Below are 22,311 nucleotides of genomic sequence, written 5' to 3' on the forward strand. Positions count from 1 at the left end.
CCCTGGTCTGGCATTCAAATGTTTTCTCACATCTACCATCACATGGTCTGTGAACACATCCCCCTCCCCAGATGAGAAGTGCTCTCTCTCTCTCTCTCTCTCTCTCTCTCTCACCTATCTGCAAATTCATCCTTTTTTAAACTCCATTATACATGTTGTATAATATCACTGAGTTTAGCATAATATGCGCAGTACAGCAGGTTGCCTGAGATAAACGCTTCACAAGCAGTAATCTTTCTGAAGACCTGAAGTCTCCTGTGTCAGCCGCCATGCTAGAAAATCTGCAATGTGTGTTTCATATTTCATAACACAGAGCCAGCTTTTATAAATGGGGTCTAAAGTGCTGAAGCCTGAGAGATATCATAACTATTTCTGGAATGTCAAAGTTGTCACAGTAGACTACTCCTCTCATATGCTTCACATTTATTCCACTCTGTGACTGTGTGGTTCCTGATCTCTTCACTGTAAACAATTGTGTAGGCCTGTGTCTCATATTGCACCCTACAGCGTTTTCAAAATACAAATATAGTGCATATATCCCTATGTAAACAAAACGTAGTCTGTCATGGGAGAGCAATCCTATGCGACAATCAGCCTGGGGCCACTATCACACCGTCACACAGGGAGCAGGCGCGGGGAGTCGGTAGGTGGCACTCGTGTCCCATTTGCAAGAGACACATGGGAAGAATCACTCTCTCACTCTCTCTCTCTCCTGTCCATCTACACCTCTCCCGTGCCCGCGCGCGCGCACACACACAGACACACACGCACACACACACACGCACACATATCCACAAATGGTAGCGCGCTTAAGCATTTGCTTTTCCCCTTTTGAAACTGACCAATGGATGAGAAGGACGGAGGTAAAGAATCAATTAATTAAATGCCAGGCTTCAGGGGGGTGAGATTCGGTTCATGGGCTCCCCACAGTGGGGTAAGAAAATTTTAGGAGCTCCAGAAGTTCAAACAGAGCGATATGAAAGCTGGAAAGAGAAGGGAAACAATATTTCCTGCACTCACTGTTTCGGTCCTGCGGCTGACGGCAACGCCAGTCCACCGGCAGTGACTGGCGGAACAGTCTCACTTGGAGAGCAGCACAGCTTGTCAGTGGGAGGTAACCTACATGATGCCCCCCCCTTCGTGCACTTATCAATTCAGTGTCCGTCCGTGCTGCGCCGCGCGTTGTATTTGGGTACGTAAATGCTGAGCGCAAACTGAGGTATACTGTAAAAAAAAAAAAAGAAAAAAAAAGCGCACCAATGGATGCTGCCTGCGTGCGCGTATTGGATCGAGCTAATTTGTGATCACATTTGAAGCAGCTTAAACCACACTGCAGTCGAAGAGAGGGGAAAAAAAGAAAGAAGAAGAAGATATAGGGCTCGGACGAACAGCACTTTGTGGATAATAACCCTTTAGCAATTTCTTACCCCCGCCGTGTGTGTCACATCGATGGATAGGCGAGGCTTGAATTGCCGAAATGCATACATAGATGGAGCGTGGGCGCAGAAGTGATGACTGCCTTTGGTGAACTATAACACCCGTCCAGACAGGGTGAGATCAAGGCTCGGCGCGGAAAACATGTAAGAATTGAGCTTTTGGGTGAAAGCTCCTCTCAACTGAAGCCGCTGCCAGAATCTCTGATGGGGTTTTAAAGGCTTCTTGAGGATACCTGCTGGATCTTTTTTTCTTTCTTTTTTTCTTTTTTTTTTACCTCCCCATCCATCCCAGATAAACGCGTTTTTTTCCTCTCGAAAATGGAGAATGGAGCAACCTGAAGAGAGAGATAATCCCTAATCTCGGCAACTTTTATCAATTCTCCAATGTATAGGATACCTACTCAGTCAGTGAACTGCGGGACTTCTTTCATCGATAACACCAGGAGGGGAAAAATAGAAATAAGCATCTTGAAATCCGCACTGGGTTGTGAGGTGAAACCTAATCAGATTCAGCAGGGTTGATGACTAAGAAGTAATAGGGACTTGAAGAAAAGTTGCATTTGAAAACGATAGCGACGTTTAAAAAAAAAACCCACCTCTGCTATAGCCTTCAGTCTAATGACGGGTTTTTCAGGATGTATGCACCTGGAAATTGACCACACGACGTTCTCCTTGCGCGGTGAGGAGAGGCTACTTTTTCAACATTTAATTTAGATCGGAGAGAAAAGAAACCCAGTGTTACTTCACACTGACCTAACTCATCATTTGGGGAGAAAAAAAAGAAAAAAATTCTTGGACCACAGTGTGTATCGCTCTGCATCGGGAGAGTAGTTTCAACACTGGCACTTGTGGGTGCCTCCGAGCGTCCTGAAGAAAAAAAAAAAAAAAAAAAGGAAGGAAATATCGGATGCATTATCATCACTGTGAGAGTTAATAGCCATGTCACCGAGACTGATGTGTGGATTACGTACGTCGTTTTGAGAGCGGGAACAGCAAAATGTGTCTGGCAAGAAAGTATCACCACGGATTCTGCAAAATCGCCTGAGAATTGCGGATGTTTTTTCGATGCAGTTTTTGGGGAGGGAGCGGGAGAGGGACCGGTCTCCGTCTAAAGCAGAGATCCTGCAGACCTTGGCGTCTCCGTGAACAAGTAAGTTAGCGTGTGTGGCGTAAAGAAAATCTTGGTCTGGCTACCTCACGCGTCTCTGTACCATAACTACCCCTTCAGCCTGTTCTTCCTGTTGGATGTCCAAATGTACTAGTTTATTATTATTTTTCCCTCCTCTTTTGATGACTGCAGGGATATGAGCTAAATCAGGGCACTGTATTCCCAAGGCTTTACCCTCACTGATACTGCGGCCTCTAACTAAAAGAGCTCTAATCATGCGCTGATTTGGGAGATAAGGAAAAGGATGCGCGCTCGCGTGGGTCTACTTGCGTTTCGCTGCGCGCCCTTGAGTTGAGTGCGCGAGCACCAAGCAAGAAAAAAAATGTCATGAACAGTGAAAAAGGAAGAGTTGAGCTCACCTACAAAACAGAACAAGACAACTATTTGTGAAAGGAAGTGTAATTAATGCGACTGGCTGTGATTTTCATACTGTAAAATGATTTATGCGGGCAATGCAACTGCAGTCCATCCATCTACCTATCCATCCATCCATCCATCCATCCATCCATTCGGTCTATACCTGCATGCCCTCAACCTGCATTCACTACCTGAAAACCTGCCATATGTAGCATGTGGGTCTGTATGCTGTAGTAACCTCTCAGAAATAATTTTGGAAGATATAAAATATTAAGTATTAGAATTTAAAATTCAAGGAGTACATCTCTGGCATTTCTGACTCTTGCCCAAGTCTCCTACATTGGTCTGTTCTCTTTTTCTTCTTCTTCTTCCTCTTCACATGGTTCACACAGAAAGCGCTTGTTCACTGTCTCTGTGGCAGCCTGGGAGGGAGCTGTCCTTCTAACATGGTGCTGAAATAAAAATCTGTCGTCTTCACTCTGCCTCTGCTCAGCTAAAGAAGGCATGGCTGTTGTAGTTCATGGCTCAAAAATCTGAGCTACTAAACTGCTGAATATAATCCTTTCCCAGTATAAAACGAAGCAACAGATGATAGTCTATACAAGAAGTTGTAAAGCAAATTGTACAGAGCGTTTTTCAATCATCTATCTATCTATCTATCTATCTATCTATCTATCTATCTATCTATCTATCTATATCTATCTATCTATCTATCTATCAGCAGATGAGCTTAAAAGTAGATGTCTGTCATGTTGGTGATAAACCAGTGTTGGTAAAAGCATAAATAGAGGTGGCTGTCACTCTTCAGAAAAAAAAAGAAAGAATGAATTGCATCTCTCACCTGTGAAAGTAAGAAACATGGCAAGCATTATTCACCCACTGAAAGAAAAGCCCTACATATGATGGAGTTACATCACCTTGGGGAGACAAATTAGACTGCCGATTTTATGTTTTGGCCCTGTCAGAGCCTTTAGCATGATAAATCCTCCCTACATATTCCCAAGATTGCAGTTGTTTGTTGGCAACGGGCGCAGAGTGATTCATAGTAATAAGTAGAGAGACTATTCCTCCTCCCCATTTAACACTCCTCAAACCCTCTCATCCCTGTGGAGATTTTCTTTGAGATGGATGTGGGCTGTAGGTTTGGGATGTCATGGGCTCTATAAAGATCCAGCCAGCATAAGGCGCAAATGACTTTAAAACTGACTGATTCACTGGGAAACTCTGCATCACTGTTTGTTTATTTCACTATGCTAGCGTGACAACAGCTGTATCCCCAGTGTTTCCCTATTAGTCCTTCTAAGCAGTGGGAAATAGCCTCAGAGCAGGTGCAGCAGAGGGACCAAGGGGGACTTCCCGCTGCTCACACAAAGCCAGTCTTCAGCTGATAGTGTTGCTACCATAGACATCTGTTTTATGTCCAATTTCTCCAGCCATTGTTGTCCGACTTATCTATTGAAAATCATTCCAAGCAGCCGTGTCAGAAAATTAATGAACTTGTCAGCTGGAAAAGGGCATACTGCAATGAGGTGCCAGGGTCTTGCAAAGCGACAGACTGTATACCCATGTTCCCTTCCCACACTCCCTTTGTCATTTCTTCCCTCCTCAGCCTGTGACTCAGTTCAGATCAGGGCCAGCACTTTCTGCCATATAATAAAATGTTCATTTCTCAAATCGGATTAATCTCTGTAAAGCCCAGCTTAGGACACCATTAGCATTCAGTTTTTTCACTGCCTAGGACTTGTATCAATAATGGAGCTACCCCTACCTTTTTCATCTTCTCTGGGTATGAAATCTCTCAGGGGGTTTCATTCAACGAGTTACAGTGATCCGTTATCTACTCCCTAGCCTTTTGTATGGGAGGCCAGCAGTGCGATGCAGGGGGTCTGAAGTGGTTGGCCTGATAGGAGCTGGAAGCCGGAATGCTGGAGGTAAAAGAAGCATTTAAATGAATATGAGGTTGACAACATCCGTGTAATGAATGAAATAAATCACAGACACTAAATTCATTATGAATTGGCATTTATTACTATAGGTTTTGTACATTTGTTTCTGAATCCACATTTAAACACTGAGTGTGTTGCATTTCACTTCTTACAGTTGCCTGCAGAGCATGTCTGCTGGAATTAGTAGAAGTTCATGCACACATGACTGTATCCTTACTTCTGGGATATTTATTACCAATGCTTGAATATTTACAATCACACAATGCTGAAAAAGACTGAATGAATGAAAATGAAAAAAAAACAAAAAAAAAAACGGGAAATTTCAAATATAAAACCGTATGGATTCTGAGGTCAGGACAGAAGCAGAAGTGATGTTAAGCTGAAGCTTTTGCAAAGTGCATCATGGCTGGTGATTGCTGCTTTTACACATGAGGTCGGTCACGTGGCGGTTAATCATGCATAGTTGCAGAGGTAGGCAAGAAGAGAGTCACCTTAAAGGAATTGAGCTTTGGAAGATGCTTTCATCAGCCGACAGTGAGTAAGCTCTAACATGATGGCCACTGACACAGTGTTGCTAGTCTGCATCACAGGTAGCTATTGTGAATGTGATTAAAAAAAACAAAAAATAAATGATTTGAAGAAGGTTTTGTGTTCAGATTGGTTGGCTGTAAAAAATGTAGCAATTTGTCACTGAAAGCTCATTGTCACAATAGCATCCCTATATAATCTTTGGTGAGAAAAAAAGCGAGTTGTTTCCAATTATCTATACCACTGTGGATGAACATCTGAGCCTGAGACTGTGTGTTGTTCATGCTTGCATTATATGATCTACTCTATCAGCCAGACACTAGCAAGCTTTTTGGGCACAGCACAAATACACAGATAGACATGGACGGTATGTGCAGTAGCCCCACTCATTAGTCATCCTCATCCAACGTGTCCGTCTGAATGTTCTGTCCAGGGAAAGAACAGCTGAGCAGGGGGGACGGCCGCAGCACATTCCACCAGTCGATGGATTAATCAATCGGTGTTCCAGCTCAGCCCATCCATCTCAGGGAATAATCTGGGAGACATCATAAAAGTGCCATTCTGTCATTCTAGAGGCCAGGGAGTATTGCTCCTTTTTTTCTGTCTCTGTCTCTCTCTCTTTCTCTCTCTCTCTGTCTCTACTGCCACTCTTATCGTGGGAACAGGAGTGGATTAAATGGAATATAGATAAGAGTGTTCAGCGTGGCAACATTGTGTGGTGTTTGCTAGTGGGTTTTTTGTTTTTTTTTGCTATTTTGAAACAACACAGCTTGAAATATTTTGTGCCACTGTGACTCAGGGCTAAAAAGGAATTCTTCCAACTCCATCACTATCTCCCTGCTTCCTCGCTCCCTTCGTGAATTTCAGCTAGGAGCACTGACCTGAATTCAGAATGCATCATTACTCACCACTTGCCTTACATCACCCACCTTTGCCAGTCGTGATGATGGTGTCTTTTCAGTTTAGTTATCCTCACCTTCCTCTCTGCTGCCAGTCTGTCTTTCCTTGACCTCACCAGAATGTCACACGCTTGCTGAAATGACAGTGACAGCACCCGAGGTAGGACTGATGTGACGGTTTCGCTAATAACAGCCTTGCATGAGTGCAGCGCAAATACCCCCAAACAGTCTCTCATACGCACAGACACATGCACGCATTAACAGAAATTATACATATGCACCACAGAGGACTCTTTCTTCCTGTCTTTGGGGCACCTGGGTAACGTCTGTTTAAAGTGATACTGGCCCTGGCCACCACATTAATTCCTGCTGCTAAATTAAAAGGTTAAATGGGCTGAGAAAGGGTAGCAGGCAATCTCCTACTGCCTCGCTTTATTTTTTTCCAGATTGTGCCACATGGAGGTAAGATCTTTAAGTCCACCTTAGAAGAAAAAAAAAAGGAGAGGACAATAAAAAAAATTAAAAAAAACTGTAGGCATGGCAGGAAAGAAGACTTTCCTCTAAAGTGCTGTTTTGTCAATCTTTTGTTCAAGACAGTGGAATATAAAGTGAGCTTAGTGTGCTCGGTGCACTGTGCTCTAAATACTCAAAGTTAAAATCATTTGAACTGGAGAGATGCCCTTCAAACAGGTTTTTAGTGGTCGCATAGCAACAGAGCCATGACTAGCGCATCCCCTGGCAGCTTATGAGCTGCTAGCTAAAATATAGGTTGTCAATGGACACAAGCCTTCAGTGACAAAAGCAGTAAGAATCTAAATTTTAATACCCTAGTCTATTTTAAAGTACACAGAGCATGTGTTTGATAGGTGGTTCTTATCTTAGTTCATTTAATGTGAATTTTCTGCCCATGCAGCCTGTATCAACCGAATGAGCCACTTTCTCTTTCAGAGGGCGGTTATTATTTGTGTTATAATAGATGTGCATGCAAGAGTATACACTGCTTACATTTTAACTTGCAGTGTTGTTATTGAGATGAAAAGAAAATGCCCTGTAGCTGTAGTGGATACTTGACCTGTTAGAGTTGAATGGCTTCTCCCTGTGGAGAAAAGAGAATATCTCTCATACAGGGTTTTTGTCCATAACAAATTGCAAGCTTTATCTGCAGGGATACTTACTAAGATTTTGTACCTTGTGCTCTCCAATAAAGCAGAAATAGCATTTTCACCGAGGACCCCCTTAATTTTCAGCACAGTTTCCACAGGTGAAGTCATCGAAATAAAGGAAACCTGGAAGTAGGTAGAAAGGAAGGGCAAAAAATCAGTCGCAACCTTGCCACTGTTGCAAAGTGCATGAATCAAATTGACCAAAAAAAAAAAAAAAATGAAATGAAAAAGCTTTGCCCTTCGAAAGCACGTCACAAAGCTAATATCAAAAAGCAATGCTTTTCTGTAGCCTTCGTCAGGGTTTGACCCTGAGCCACACTGCACTAACACCAACAAGAGTAGTCTAGTTTCATCATGCGGTGACTACTGAACAGGCAGCTGCTCATCAGACAGTTAATAAAAAAAAAAATTCTCCCTGTGTGTAGTTACATGTGTATTGTTCACATATAACATGGAAGCTGAAGTGGTAAGTCTGGCCTCTATGATTATGTGTGTGAATTCAGTTTTGATTAAGATTTGAAGTGTCATGCAATCGAAAACTATGCAGTGTTATCTGGAGAATTGGGAACACAAGACTATACATATTCAAAAACAGAGAGCTCTATATGTTTGCTACAGTAGTGTGTGTGTGTGTGTGTGTGTGTGTGTGTGTGTCTGTGTGTGTGTGTGTGTGTGTATGTGTGTGCGTGTGTGTGTGTGAAAGCGCTTGCATGTGCCCTCCTAAACCAGTGCCTTCTGCAGACCCAGGGGTGCAGAATGAGTGTCTGGGATGTGGACATCTGGGTGGAGCGTTGCCGTCTGTCTCCCAGATCTGCTTTTTTACTCATAAAGCCAATCAGTCTGGCAATCAGATGGTAGCCCAGCTCAGCTTCGCAGCAGGAATCTGGTCATAAGTCAAAGCCCCGAAATACAGCACAGCGTGGTCACACCCCAGCGAGCAGTCACACGTTCTCTGACTGTTGAGCTATACCGATATTGCATCTTTGATCATTCTGAAGAGGGAAAAAAGCCCCCTGTGTCCATGACCACAGATTCTCACACCTATAAAGACACACCAGTGCGCCACACTGCAAGGAAACACACACACTGTTAAATGTTTGACACACACACACAAACAAACTTACAGAAATACAAAAGAATGCATAAATTCCAGGAGAGACTTAATACTGTGTATTCTGTGCTTACAATCATTTATCTTTTTTCACTCATGAGTGCACGTGGGTGCATGCGTTCATGATTTGTGTGTGTGTATTTGTGTGAGTATCAGTATCTTTGTGTATTTCTCTTGCTACCTACTCACACACTCGCCCTGTTAGTCCCTGACCTTAATGTGTCACTCATTCTGGCACCTGCATGTAGGCAAGGCTGCCCTACTATGATAGTTTTGATCTGACAAGGATAGACTTACACTTGATTTAATCCAAGTTGTCTCTGTGGAGTCTGCTGAGGTACCAGTCTGTTTCACCGCTCAGGTCAAGGCCTTGTGACAGGGGCTGTCAGTCCGCTCCTCCGCTGCATGTGTGAGAGAGAAAAGAAGCGCTTTGAGTTTCGAAACAATTTGCTTCAAGCTGCAGAAAGGCCTGGACGAACTGAGAGAGCACAAGCATGTGTGGGTAATGGGTAATCTCCGACATACGCAACACAAACTAATCCTGAACAGATGCTGCCTCATGTAATGAAACCCTTGCACTTGTTTCCAAACAGGCAGGAAACCCCCCCCCCCCCCCCCCCCCCCCCAAAAAAAAAAAAAAACCCTTTATTTTCATATTGATGACGGTTGAGTTTTAAAGTTTGAAGAGCTCATGGTTCTTAAAACTTATTCAGCTCATAACAAAGCTGCAATAAAGGCCATATGAATAAATGAAAAAAAAAAATTACATAACAGCAGCTGCTGGAAGCTCTCACTCACTGACAAATGTTAATCTCTATGTTAGTAGGTAATATTTCCCATGAATGAAAACACAAAATGAAATTGATGGATATAAGTAGAGAGGCAGTGGAGAGGTAGCCAATCATGCTTGATGGGAAGAAGGAAACGTGTGTTGAGACCTTTTCTGGTATAAACACTAATCTTGTCAGGAGCAGTCCCCATGGGGACCAAAGCCTGGTCTTAATGAGAAAGGAGGCAAAAGTTTAGGGGTAAAGTGTGAATTGAGGTTAGGTTAAGGTTCAGATTAGGCATGAGTTGGTTACAGTTAAGGTCTGCATTTTCAGTTAGGTTGTCCACAATGAATGGAAGTCAATGTCATGTCCTAACAAGGATAGCAGCACATACTTATTACTGCTGTTATGTTTCATTTGCTATTAGCGAATAAATGAAAAAAAAACAATACAAACACAATTAAACCATTGACAGATGTTTTGACAGTATTTTTTCATGGAAAGTTATTGTTTGTAGGTATATTGTGTCAAATCAACGCTCATCCGCGTGACATACACAAGTGTTTTATTCCCAGTAGTGACAACGTCAGCTCGGTTGTGAATTGTTTTTTTTTTTGTTTGTTACACAGTGTGTGCTACAGTGGCAACCTATTGATTAAGGTGACTGCACAGAGGAGGGCTGGATCTGGCCCAGGCCAGTGCGAACCTTTTGTGAAAAACTGTGGCGAAACTTATTTCAAACTTTTCAGATCCGTCTTTGCACTTTTAAGCAAAAAACTGTTTGTAGATTGTCAGTGAACCTTACCCAGTCTCATATTGGCAGATTTTTGTTTGATAACATTACATAATCTTTTTGTTTGTTTATAGTAGATGATTATATGCGGCGTGGAAGTCTGGTGCTCAGGTATACTATTTCTAAATTTCTTTGAGTGATTACTTTCAAGCATCTGTGACCTCTTCATCTAGTCAAGCTATCTGTAGAAGAGTCCTTGATGTTTCTTGTATGTGATTGTGTGGTTTGATCCTTCCCTGCTCTGGAGTCTGTCGTAGTGAAAAAGTGATTATGTACAGTAACAGGGGAACATTCCAGGCTCTATGTTGACTGCTAATTGGGCTCCAGTGTAACGACTGTGTCATATTAATGACCCAGATCCAGCTCATTGTAATATTCATGAGGTGTGAGGATTGCCTTTTCTCTGTGGGACTGCATGGTGCAGCGGTTTATGAGTGTGTGTGTGTGTGTGTGTGTGTGTGTGTGTGAGAGAACAATATAGTTTGTATGTTGATGCGGACGCACGCGTGGGTGCAGGGAACAAAGGTTGATCACTGTGTACAGCTCTTCCTCAATTTATCCTTTTGTGTTCCTGAAAAGCGGTTACGGCGCTCGCGACCTCCTTTCTGTGATGTAGGTTTCTCCCTTTCCCAATGCCATTGAAATGAAAAGGTGTGTGTTGATTTAAATCTGCATCTGATCTGCGTGCAGTGTTGTAGGGTAATCGGCTCTCTTTGTGTCACATTGCGTTGAAAAAGAGACAAGGGAAAACAGACTTGAAGCCAGGTGGTCTATGTTAAATCAGCCGTTTCAAAAGCAAATCCAGAATGAGCTGTTTTTGCAGGGGATGACAAAGCCCTTTGGGAGATGTGTGCATGTGTGCGTGTGTGTGTGTGTGTGTGTGTGTCTGTGTATGTGTGTGTGTGTGTGTTTTTGTAGCGCAGTGTGGACAGGTTAAAAGGGTCCTCTGTGCCTGATGAAACAGGTGGGACCCCTACAGTCACTGGCATGCAATCCTTCCTCTTCCTCCCCCCACCAGTGCGCTGTGCATTTGCATAACACTAATCTGAGCATAAAAGAGAGTCAAATTCTTTCTGTATTCATTAGCTTCATGTCTAGGTGTTTCTTTATTGTGTAAAGGCCCTATCATGCCCAGGCCATCATATTGCATATTTCTCTGCTCTAAGGCACAATTGCACTTGTGCTATTCCTTTTTCATGGTGCTTGAATTGGAATGTGGCGTTTTGTAGTTAAAGGAGGTCATATGAATGTGAGGTCTCCCTCACGGCTAAGGAGGCTAAACCACTTCAGGAGGGGTGCAGAACAGAAACAAGTTCTTCCTATTGTAGTCTGGACAAGACCACAATGGTTGACTGATAAGACAGGATAAGGTCTTTTGAAGGACAAATGAGAGTTACATCCCAATTGTGGGATGTATAAGTCATGAACCGCCAGCTCACCATTTTCTTATCGCTGTGGGTATTGAGGGCCATCAACCTCAAACTTCACTCTGCGCTGCACTTTCTCTGCGACTCTAATTGGCATTCTTCTTTTAGTTTCATTTCAGTGTTCAGTTTTGAAAGATGAACCTTAATGGCAAATTGTGTTTCCTTGTACAGAGTAAAATGATGCATACAAAAACAGGGGGTGTTACACTGGCTTCTCTCTTCCAAAGACAAATTAGATTTTAATGAAGAATGAAAGTGGCTCTGTGGAGTCTCTGGCATAACGTCAGATCCAGCACAGTAACTTTTGTGCAGTGATGAGGCATTCATTATAGCCAGTTAAGAATGGCAGCTATCAATCTGTAAATGAGCTGTATAAGTCAAATAAATTATAACGCAAGTGCAGGAAGCACACCCATAAATGTCAAAAATGCAAATAGACTTCAGTGGATGGCTGGGCAAATAGGGGACGTGTAGAGGAAGGTTTTTTTTTTATTAACCTAGAAAGGAAGGATCCTCCATCCTCTCATTTAACGTGACAATGGAGGATTTCATCATTGTGAGGGAGAAGAGATTCACTGACTTAGGGGAGATCTAGTGTTCTCTGTGGTGAAATAAGAGGACAAATCTTCATAAGACTGTTCTACCATTTTTGTACTCATTTGTTCCAACATCAAAGGATCGGCTGCATTGTGATTACAGCCTCTGTGAAGTGGACCCTAATCCAAATTAATTGATGGAGCAATGCTGGAACATGCTAACAAGAACTGTATTGTTTTGTATGCATCGATGAGAAAGTTGAGCATGAATTTTTGATGTTGAATCATTTAAAAAAAAAAAAAGTTTTCCGTTATGTTTCATCCGTCTTTCGTCAGGATTGGACTTTTAGTTTTTAAAGATCAGCACTTTCTTGATACCGGGCCATCATCGTCATGGTAACAGTAATATGACATGCAGAGAAGAGTCATGAAGGCAGTGATTTGAGCTGTCGCTAAGGTCATAGCAAAATCTTTCTAAAGTTTATTGACATTAACTAACACGCATGTAACAGCTTATAAAACCTCTGAGAGTACTGAATTGAGGAGGGGTGTGTTTTCATTAATCATGAATATATTTTTAAACTTAATTTTATCAAAATGTTTTATTTCCTCTCTCAAAAGATACACAAGTAAGTCTTCTCACAGCGAGTTGTTTAGGCATAACATCATTCAGGCCAGCTTGAAATGATCTTTAAAGTAGAATGAGTGTACTGTGTGATCCGAATCTTATTTCAGTGGTAAATAACATTTTAGGCACTATAAGATTAATCAAGCAGAATTAAATCTGGCAGTTGTGAGCTAAGACTGGGAAAGACTGAAAAAAACTGACCCCCTCCCCAACCCCACAATTTTTCCCCTGTTCATTCATTCCCCTCATCGCAGTGGCTCTACCGTCTCTCCTGTTTCGGGACCACAGTTTTAATTTGATCTGAGGGAGCACTGCACTGTAATTCACCTATGTGGAACCTGTTAGCATACTGTATTTTGGCACTGAATAGACGCATGAATAGAACTTCCTACAGGCACATTATTATATATTTTATTTGATTGTGAAATGTATAACCCATTTAGTCTAATGCCTCCCTCACCTTGAAAGTGGGTAACAGGCCAGGAAGACCGTCCCAAAAGTCCAGTGTGCTGATCATGGTCGCTGTGGCTTTTGGTGTGTCAGACCTGCTCATGAAGTCAGACAGCAAGTTAAGTCTGCTTGCCAGATGCCTACTAACCTGCTGTCGTGTGTGACATTGCAGTCCCACTTTCTCTAACTGTGTCTTTGGCTGTCATTCAGCTTAGCGGGACTGGGCTATCTCTGACTCTCTCTCTCTTTCTCTCTCTCTCTCTCTCTCTCTCTTTCTACCCAATAAAAGAAACTTCTGGCATAATGATGCTCCTGTTACTGGACTTTGCGGTAAAGTGGCATTTTGAATGACAGTTTGCTTGCCATTTCTAGAATGCTAGATGAAATTTTGCTGAAGCTTTTTGAATCACCTCAAGGTGTGAGAAGAGAAAAATACAGACAGACAAATAAAGAAAGCTTGAGGGAGTGTGTTAAAATAGAGGATTATGCTTTGACATACCGTGGGGGTAGCCCTCCCCTTTTCAGTACAGCTGAGGTCCAATGTAATTTGCCATGTTTTAAGCTCAATGCCCAGGGGCTGTTACAGGATTTAAAGACCTTACAAAATGTGCTAGACCACATATGCTTATAAATATGTAAGAAAATACAGAGTGTAACAGTGTAGGACTAAGAAAAAAAGGCTATCCCGCCTAACATACAGTAGAGTATCATTAATATGTATATATATATATATTATCCTATTAATGAATGTAAATGAGGATGTGTATTTGAAAAAGCATTAAACAGCAGACTAACAAGTGGGAAAAGAAAATACTTCTGAAATAAGCAACACACAGGCTACCAGTAATTAGTTTATTTATAACTGTATGAGTAATAAGACATTGTGCATAGTACATTATTTAGATTATGTGTGTTTCAAATACACATTACAGCCTAGTCCTTCCAACTCAATGGGTTATGTGGTTGCTTATATATACTGCATACTTACTCAAAACTATGATCAACAGTATTTTAATGTGTGGGCACTGAAAAGTCTGGTGGAAAACAGCTCTTTCTGCTTCTTTTTGAAAATCAGACCTATCCAGCAGCTACTTTGGTGAGTAGGTATCATGTTTCTGTAGGACTGCTGTGCTGTGCATGAACAAGGGGAACTAGTATATGTACCGTACATATAAAGCAGAGCATTGACGGAGAAGGCACATCTCTCAGCAGAAGAAAATGTTTAAAAAGAATCTGTTTAAATGTGTATCCATAATCAATACGTGTTTTTCTCAACACAAACTAACACAAGAAGTTGCAGCTCTTGCATTGAATAATTCAAATCTGTATCATTCGATTCGAAACATCCAAGTTTGTATTGCTTTTCTGCTGACTCGCATTATTTTAAAAGGTGTTCCTGTTACTTTGTCTAGCCACTGAGGTCTCTTCGCTCTCTCTCTCCAAACTCTCTCATCCTCTCAACTCTGTTAAAGACTGAGCACTGTATCTTCCTCTCCCATCTCCTCTATCCTGCTTCACATTTTTCTCTTTCACTAATCTCAATGTGCTTTATGCGAAGTAATTGGTTTAGAGAACTGTTTATCCACATCCTCCACATTTCCCAGCTCATGTGATGCTAAATCCGGTAACCTGTGTGCCTTCAATCACACAGCCGTTCCAGGGGACCGACAATACCCCGGCTGATTTCAGCTCTACTGTTCCCTCGGTAATGGGAAAGCTAAAGACGGCTGGCTGCTGGGGCATCACACAAACAAGGCAGGCTTGGAGGGGGAGCAAAGCTCCTCCAGAAAGCGAGCACATCAGCACTATTGTTAGCACATAGCGGGAGATTAGCGCTGATGGCTGTATGTGAGCTAGCAGGCTTGGCTGGTGTTCTGTGTCGGATGCTAACCCGGCCCACCCCTGCTGCCACTGCCACCATGTCACAATTAGCCAGAATAGCTGCAGACATGATTGCTCATCCTGGTGGCAATGCAGTCAGTCCATCTCCAATTACTGTGATATCACCACTCTGGAGATCATTATCAGTATAATGAATACTGCACCGGTTTCACCTACCAGAGCATATACTTTGCCAGAATTGGAAGATACATTATCCATTGTTCATCGCTCTGATTTCTGAGGCTAACAAGCTCACAATAGAAACAGTTATCCAGGAATGAGTCATCAACACAAGATAGTTCGTAGGTGCTGAAACAGAAAACAACACTGGAGCACAGGGAAGCAACAATATAGTAACTTAAACCTAGCTGTGCACCCTAAATGTCAAAGCCTGATTGCATGAACATTATAGCCACAGACCGAACACTCCAGTAGCAAATAACACACACAATGTTCCAACAGCCACACAAACACACACACCCTCTCTCTCTCTCACACACACACACACACACACACAGTTTTTCAGTGCCTCTGACTGATTACAGTGCATGATTAATTAGCAGACAGATTGCTAAACGGTGGTGAACATGGTTTGATGTGCAGAGGTAAAGAGTAGACTCTCCATGGAATACAATAATGTCCTCCATGCCCTCCTCTCTCTCTCTTTTGCTCTTCATCCTTCTCTCCCATCTATTTCTTCCTCCCTTTCTATATTAAGCTCTTCTGGGTTAATCATTCCTAGAGGACGACAGCTACCACAGTGCCACAAAAAGTGACACACAGCTGTGTGCAGCCGGGTTCTTGTGCGCCCACTTCCAGTGATTACAGGCCCTTTAAAGGATAAGCACAGATCTTACAGTCACACTGTCTTCAGCACCATGCACTTCAAAAGAGGTGGAGAGTTTTAACGCTGCGTCTTGGCCTCGTCTCATTTTCACAGAACCAATTCACTTGACCTTATTCCTCATTTATCCTTATATTTGCCTGTCCTTTCACTTTGGTGCCACAAGAGGGTTTTCTAATCTTCATCTTATTATATTGCATTCCTTCACCTCTCCTAACATCCTTGCACCCTATTTTGCTCCGCTGTGATGCGGGCCCGGTGGGAGGCGAGTGCTCTAATTCATTTGTTTGCATATGGGGGATATGTCCAGCTCTGATGGATGGCTTTGGCTCTCGCAGTCCCTCAGTAGCTCTGGGTTTACAATAGAATTTGTTTTGAGTCTCTCAAAGGGCCACATCCTCAAATAGAGAGAGATAAATAAAACACCCCCACACACATACAGTACCTATGACATATTCACATGCAGTTCCACCACACAGATGTATGCACACATACAGAACTGATAACACATGTCAACATAGAAGTAATATCACAGTGCATAAACTGTATGCATTATTCACCAGTGCCTACACATGCAGGACATGAATAAAATAAGTGAAAGCTACATAGAAAAAATGAGTGATGTCCTCACATGAAATCAGTGGTTGCCAGTAATCGTTTAGTCTGCTCCATGTTCAAATTAGTCTGCATGGTGACTCTCTTAATCAATGTGGTTGCAAACTGTGATGTGATGTGACTGCTAACACAGGATCTCTCTCTGTCTCTCTCCCTCTCTTTCACACACACACACACACACACACACACACACACACACGCACTCCCGAGGTCTCCAGCTAAAGTTAAATGTCTGCCAGCTGAGCGTGTCCCTCAGTCAGGCTTTTGTTCGTCTCCAGCTGAAGCTCTGTAATTTGTCCGCCAGTAATTTGTCAGCAAAGAAGGTTTAGGCTTTCCAAATTTGTCAGAATTTTTTGTATAAAAGCACACACTCTTTAATTTTTTCATCATGTTACATTTCACAGCAAATAATTTGTGTGTTTTAACAAAGAGATGGAGCCTATCTGTGCAGAGATCTGATACCACACTAGAACCATTACTGCTCTGTGTCCATTTCTAAACCACATAGTTGTGTGTGTGTGTTTGTGTGTGTGTGTGTGTGTGTTTGTGTGTGTGGTTGTGTCCATTGGGTCTCTTCAGTATGTAAAAATTCATTACCGGCTGAAGTCACAGTTTGTGACGATGCTTTGGTGCAGACACAGCTCCAAGTGCTGTGTACAGCTTGTAGCACTGGGTGCTCTGGCATCATCTGTAATAGGATATGTGTTCAAGTTCAAACTGAAACAGTGCCCTGTCTCGTGAGCAAATCTGAAACAAAGCTTTGTACTCCGCTGTTTTGATCCATGCTTTCCGATGCCAAATTAAATTCACAAGTACTCGGGACATTTTTGCATCTGCAAAACCGCAGAGGCCATGATGCCTGTGACTCTGCAGGGTGAACGGCAGGCGTGTGGCAGGGGAGATGTTCTTCTTCGGTTCATTTCGTTTCTCCATTCTCGCTCTCTCTCTCTCTCTCTCTCTCTCCTTTCGTCTCTCTATGGCTCTCTGCCTGACTCCTTCTGAAAATAGAAAACAAACCTAAGTACCCTTTCTTGGACAGGGAGCACCAGTAGTATTGTGGGAGAGCATCCGCGCACTTGTTCTATAATTAAATCCCGGTTATGTAAACCACCAGGAGATGACACCAACGAATAATGATTCAACATATTTCAATTGTATAACAGGCCCATTTCAACAAGGAAATCAGCGTTGGAGCGTGAGTGTAAGAATGTAAAGGGGAGGGCTGCGTTGGCTGATTCATTTCCTGTTCATTGAAATAGTTCCTTTGGTAGCTCTGAGCGTCAGAGGTAACATGCTTTATAAGGTGATCTAAGTGTTTATTAGTGCTATTTTTCTTAGCTCAAAACTGAGTCATCTAGAAATTCTTTGTGACTAAAATGGATTTCAGCTTGTTAACGTATTGCTCTACTTCTTACGTAAACCTAATCATTCTTCTTGGAACCAATCAGAATCCGCCTTTCAACCACACCATGCCAGAAGATAGCGGGCTCAAGCTTTAAAATAGCAGTTGACATTATGACTTGATCAGATGATGAAAGGAAAAGAGGGGATTTAAAGCAAGACTATGTGACTAACTGGAAGATCCGGCTTATTCTTTATCTTACTAATGAAAATTTGAATTCATACACTGTACACTGTAACTAACATTACTGAGTCAGTTTGCTGATCTTTGACTTTTCTGTTTTTGTGCTACTGCCTCATTATCATTTAGTATTGACCGTTATCCCCATACTAGCCAGCTGGGCTGCTGTTCAGAAAAAAATGATATAAGCTCACTTTAAGTATTGTCGGTTTCGTAAGCAAAACCAAATAAAAAGCGAATAGAGCGAAAGTCCTCATACTAAAAGTCAAAATAGGTATTGAACATTATTCTTGACCCTTGTAGTTCACTGTATGTTTGACAACGTAATCTCAACAAAGTTTTCATATGGTCATCACGATTTCCATTAGCGGATTGCTAAACTAAAACAATGTAAAAAACAAAAAATAACATTAACATATGACTTCTTATCTGCTTATCTTATGTTTGAGCTATAGTTAGTTTTAGGGTTAAAATTGCCTTCATGTGTCAAGAAAAAGCAATGATGACATTTGGCACGCGATGAGACCTCTGCAGTATTAAGATCAAGTGCTTTGGAGACCCAACTACTACGTCCACATTATAAAAACATCACACTGCTTCTGATTATACTTCAAGCTGTTTGAATAAATGACCAATGGTGGCATTTAGGTATCAAGGGAGAAAAGGTGGGTGTTCAATTTGACCATCATGCAATAAAATTTTTTTTTTTTTTTTTTTCTGAATTTGGAGCAGTAACATCCATCAACTACAATGACAAGCTGGTCATTATGCGATCAAATCCCACATAGTTATGAGAAAAAGATTTAGTTGATAAAATTTCTGGTTTAAATTTATTTGAGTGATGGCTCACACAACCTTGCCTTTGTCTTACATAATGTCCTTCAGTTCTGACTGAACAATTACATTTCACCATTGAGTCATACTCATTCTGTTGTAAGAATGAATCTTACCGAACCAACCCCCATTGACCTTTGGAAAAAAACATAACCTCTTACCTGAAGTGCGTTTCATTATAAAGTGTTATTGTCTACCCCTACTGGAAACCTACATGAGTAATATAATATAAAAGTTTGGTATTTAATCTTAGTTAGAAAATGAAAATCTTCAATATCCACACCTTAAAGTAGTAAACAAAACAAGGACATTTCAGCAGGCTTATCTGTTGCCTGTGACACCAGAGTGATGGCCTGTTTTATCCTCTCATCTCACTCTCTCTTTAATTCTCTTGCTCTTATTTTGCTTGATGCCCTTGATATCCCCAAAATGCTCCACATTGATGAAGCCAAATAACTTTAATCACAGAGTATCTAGAATCGTGGATCATTGCTTGCATCTTGATAATCTGGGTACAATCTTGTGATATCAGTGCAGATGTATGCACGACCAAATAAATGAAGCAAAATTATGATAATCCTTGAAGGCCCCATATTTAGCATTTAGTGGAACGGCGCTGTTACAAAGCAATATGCCTTGTGAAAGGGAGCATAAAAATCTAATAACCTCCTTTTTTTATTCTGACTTGTTAAGTAACACGCTGCCTTTTTTAGTCACGGGATGCCTTCAGCCATTTTATTTCAGCTCTCTATTGACAATTTACTGCAGCAGGGAAGACGAGTAGATTTAAATGAAAGGTTGCTGCTGGCATTCCATCCAGATCTTCCCTCCACATATTTTTCAGTACAGGTCAGAATTTACACTGTGCACTTAAAATAGAAAGATAACACACTGGCAAATGGTAGTAACATTTTACACAGGTCACGTCGTGCCATGCCATCCGACCTGGCAGTTCTCCCAAAAAAAAAAAAGAGAAATAGAGGGGAATCACAGCTGCTGTCTCGCACTTTCTCTCCCCCTCCCTTTGTGTCTCGCTCGCTCTCAGACAAACGTGTTACCCGATCTATCCAATCCACATGGGGGGGCATGGTCTTAGTTATCATGTTTAATTTGTTTCCCACTGTGTCTCTAGTGTTCTCGGCTGAATTATCAAAGTGGTTTGATCTCCTCTCTTACATACAGTGTGTATCCCAACCAAATCGGGGGAAAAAAAGAACATAAAAAGAGAATGAGAAAAGCAACAGTAAAAGGCTTTTTAACAAGTGTGACCAGCTTTTTGTTGTTTCACAGAATGTTTGAAGCTATGTGGATAGGGCTGGGATGATTATCCGACGTAATCGACGTTGTCGATTATAACAATTATTCGACGTGGAATTGTAGTGTCGACGCGTCGTGTAAAACCCCACAGGGTAAATGTTCATAGAACAAAACCGGAACTTTCTAATGGGACCGTTTATATCCATCGTCTTTGGTTTACCCGGATACAAGCGCAGCGCACGGACTGGGACAACGCGGTGACGTAATTGAAGTCATTGACTACGTGAATGATTTGCGTCTGTGTAATCTATTTGAACAACACGGCGGTGTCTACCAGCAGTACGACGAAGCGTGTGGAGCAACACGCGGCAAAAAAGGCTCGCACACGGTCCTCCAAAGTTTGGGAATACTTTAATCTTGACACCAACGGTGCGGTAGTCTGCAGACTCTGCAAAGTGCGTCTGGCATATCACTCTAGCATGACAGTCATGCACGAGCACATAAAGAGGAAACACCATGGTGCAGCGAGTCAAGATGTTGGACGGGGCTAATTGTTATATTAAATGACTAACTTGAAAATAATTGCAATAAAATTACTGTTAGGTTAATAAAAAAAAAAAATCGTTAGATTAGTCGAATAATTGAAAAAATTATCGCTAGATTAATCGTTTAAAAAATAATCGTTTGGGACAGCCCTATATGTGGATAAACCATGTTAGTGTCATCACTGTTGGACCATGTGAAGGACGGCAGAGGATGCACTAAACTGTGATATGCGAGTGGGTTGGTCTGACCATTAAACGTAAGACTGATTTTGTGAAATTTACATCTCTGGGCACATGAAAACAGTGGCCCCGGTTCAGCACATGTGCAGTGCGAGAGCACACAGCGAACAGGAGCGCAGTGAGCAATGACCCATGTCGAGGTTCTGCTTTGATAATTAAAGTTCATTGCTTTCCCATTGCTCTTTTATTTATTTATTTATTTATAGGGTAATTTAATTTGGCATGGTGGGGACAAAAAAAATAAAGTGCACTTTAGAGTCTAATTGATGCGGGTTTCTCCTTAGTGCTGCATCCTCAGCATTCTTCCTCCTCCAACCAATGAAGTTAACTAGGCGGGGGATGGAGTGCAGAGAAAGATGGAGTGGAGGGAGGAAGGCGAAGCGAGGGACAGGCACAGGGAAGAGGAAGAAAATAAGGAGGTTATCACGTGGGGGGGGGGGGGGTTGCAAATTTGATTTCTTCTACACCCATTGTTAGCTCGTGGCTTTGGGAGGCAGCGAAAGCAGAGTCCATTTTCTCGTTACTGTTGTGAGGGAGATTAGCAGAGGCTAGGCTTGTTTCTATTTGAGGAATAATGACAAGCGTGTCTCTATACAAACCCTACTTTACTCTTGCAGCAGGTCCTCCATTAGTCCCCCCTTCTCTTACACTCGTTCGCTCTCCCTCCATAGAAATGTAAAAGCATGTGAGGCCTCATCCCTCCTCATCCTGATTTTGTCCAGCTTGTACAATTAGAGAGCAGGGAGGGTTCATGCGGTGGCACACCAGTCAGTCAGAATGTGGAAGAAAGTCATGTGGAAATGGCAAACTTCTGGGGTACCACGCTCTTGCCAAGTGAGAATTCTTACACAAGAGCTCTGCTGCTGAGGAACATTTTACTGTAGCAATAATGTCATCTTAATTATGTGCTTGTTGAAATACTGCACTGATACAAGGCCCGGATCCCTCCCTAGATGGTTGAAAGAGGAAGGGATTGCCTCACATTGGTCTGAAAGTATGAGCTCCCTTGCATACTTTCTGCAGCACTCTTATTTTTAGTATCTTGACTTTTTGCAGCTATGGGGAACCTCCCAAATGACCTGAATATAAGGATGCTTTTGACACCTTTGTTCATTAAGAGAAATAGGGAGCAGAAAGGCAGCCTTTCATGGGCTCCCATGACAACAGCAGAATGCCTGGAACATGCCACAGAGAGGCAGCTTTACAAAGCTTATGTAGCCCCACTTCTCTGCTTCCCAATAATTCACTCTGGTCCTGGTGGAGTAAAGGTGTCAGCCAAGACATTCACAGTGCTGGTTCAT

The 22,311-nt window shown here is 42.1% G+C and overlaps 1 protein-coding gene across 4 annotated transcripts in view; it reads left to right on the top strand.

Annotated features, from left to right (window-relative positions):
- lrrc4ca (leucine rich repeat containing 4C, genome duplicate a) overlaps window positions 1–22,311 on the top strand; it is a 217,512-nt gene that overhangs the window by 165,149 nt on the left and 30,052 nt on the right. The window contains exon 1 of one of the 4 annotated variants that reach the window (XM_056387208.1): window positions 877–2,586. The exons of 2 other annotated variants lie outside the window; for them this stretch is intronic. The gene's annotated coding sequence lies outside the window, so the exon portion shown is untranslated. Of the gene's footprint in view, window positions 1–876; window positions 2,587–22,311 lie in introns of those variants that run through there. One more of the 4 variants, XM_056387206.1, reaches the window with a different exon arrangement.

The sequence above is a fragment of the Seriola aureovittata genome, chromosome 10, assembly GCF_021018895.1.
Source record: "Seriola aureovittata isolate HTS-2021-v1 ecotype China chromosome 10, ASM2101889v1, whole genome shotgun sequence".
NCBI lineage: Eukaryota > Metazoa > Chordata > Actinopteri > Carangiformes > Carangidae > Seriola > Seriola aureovittata.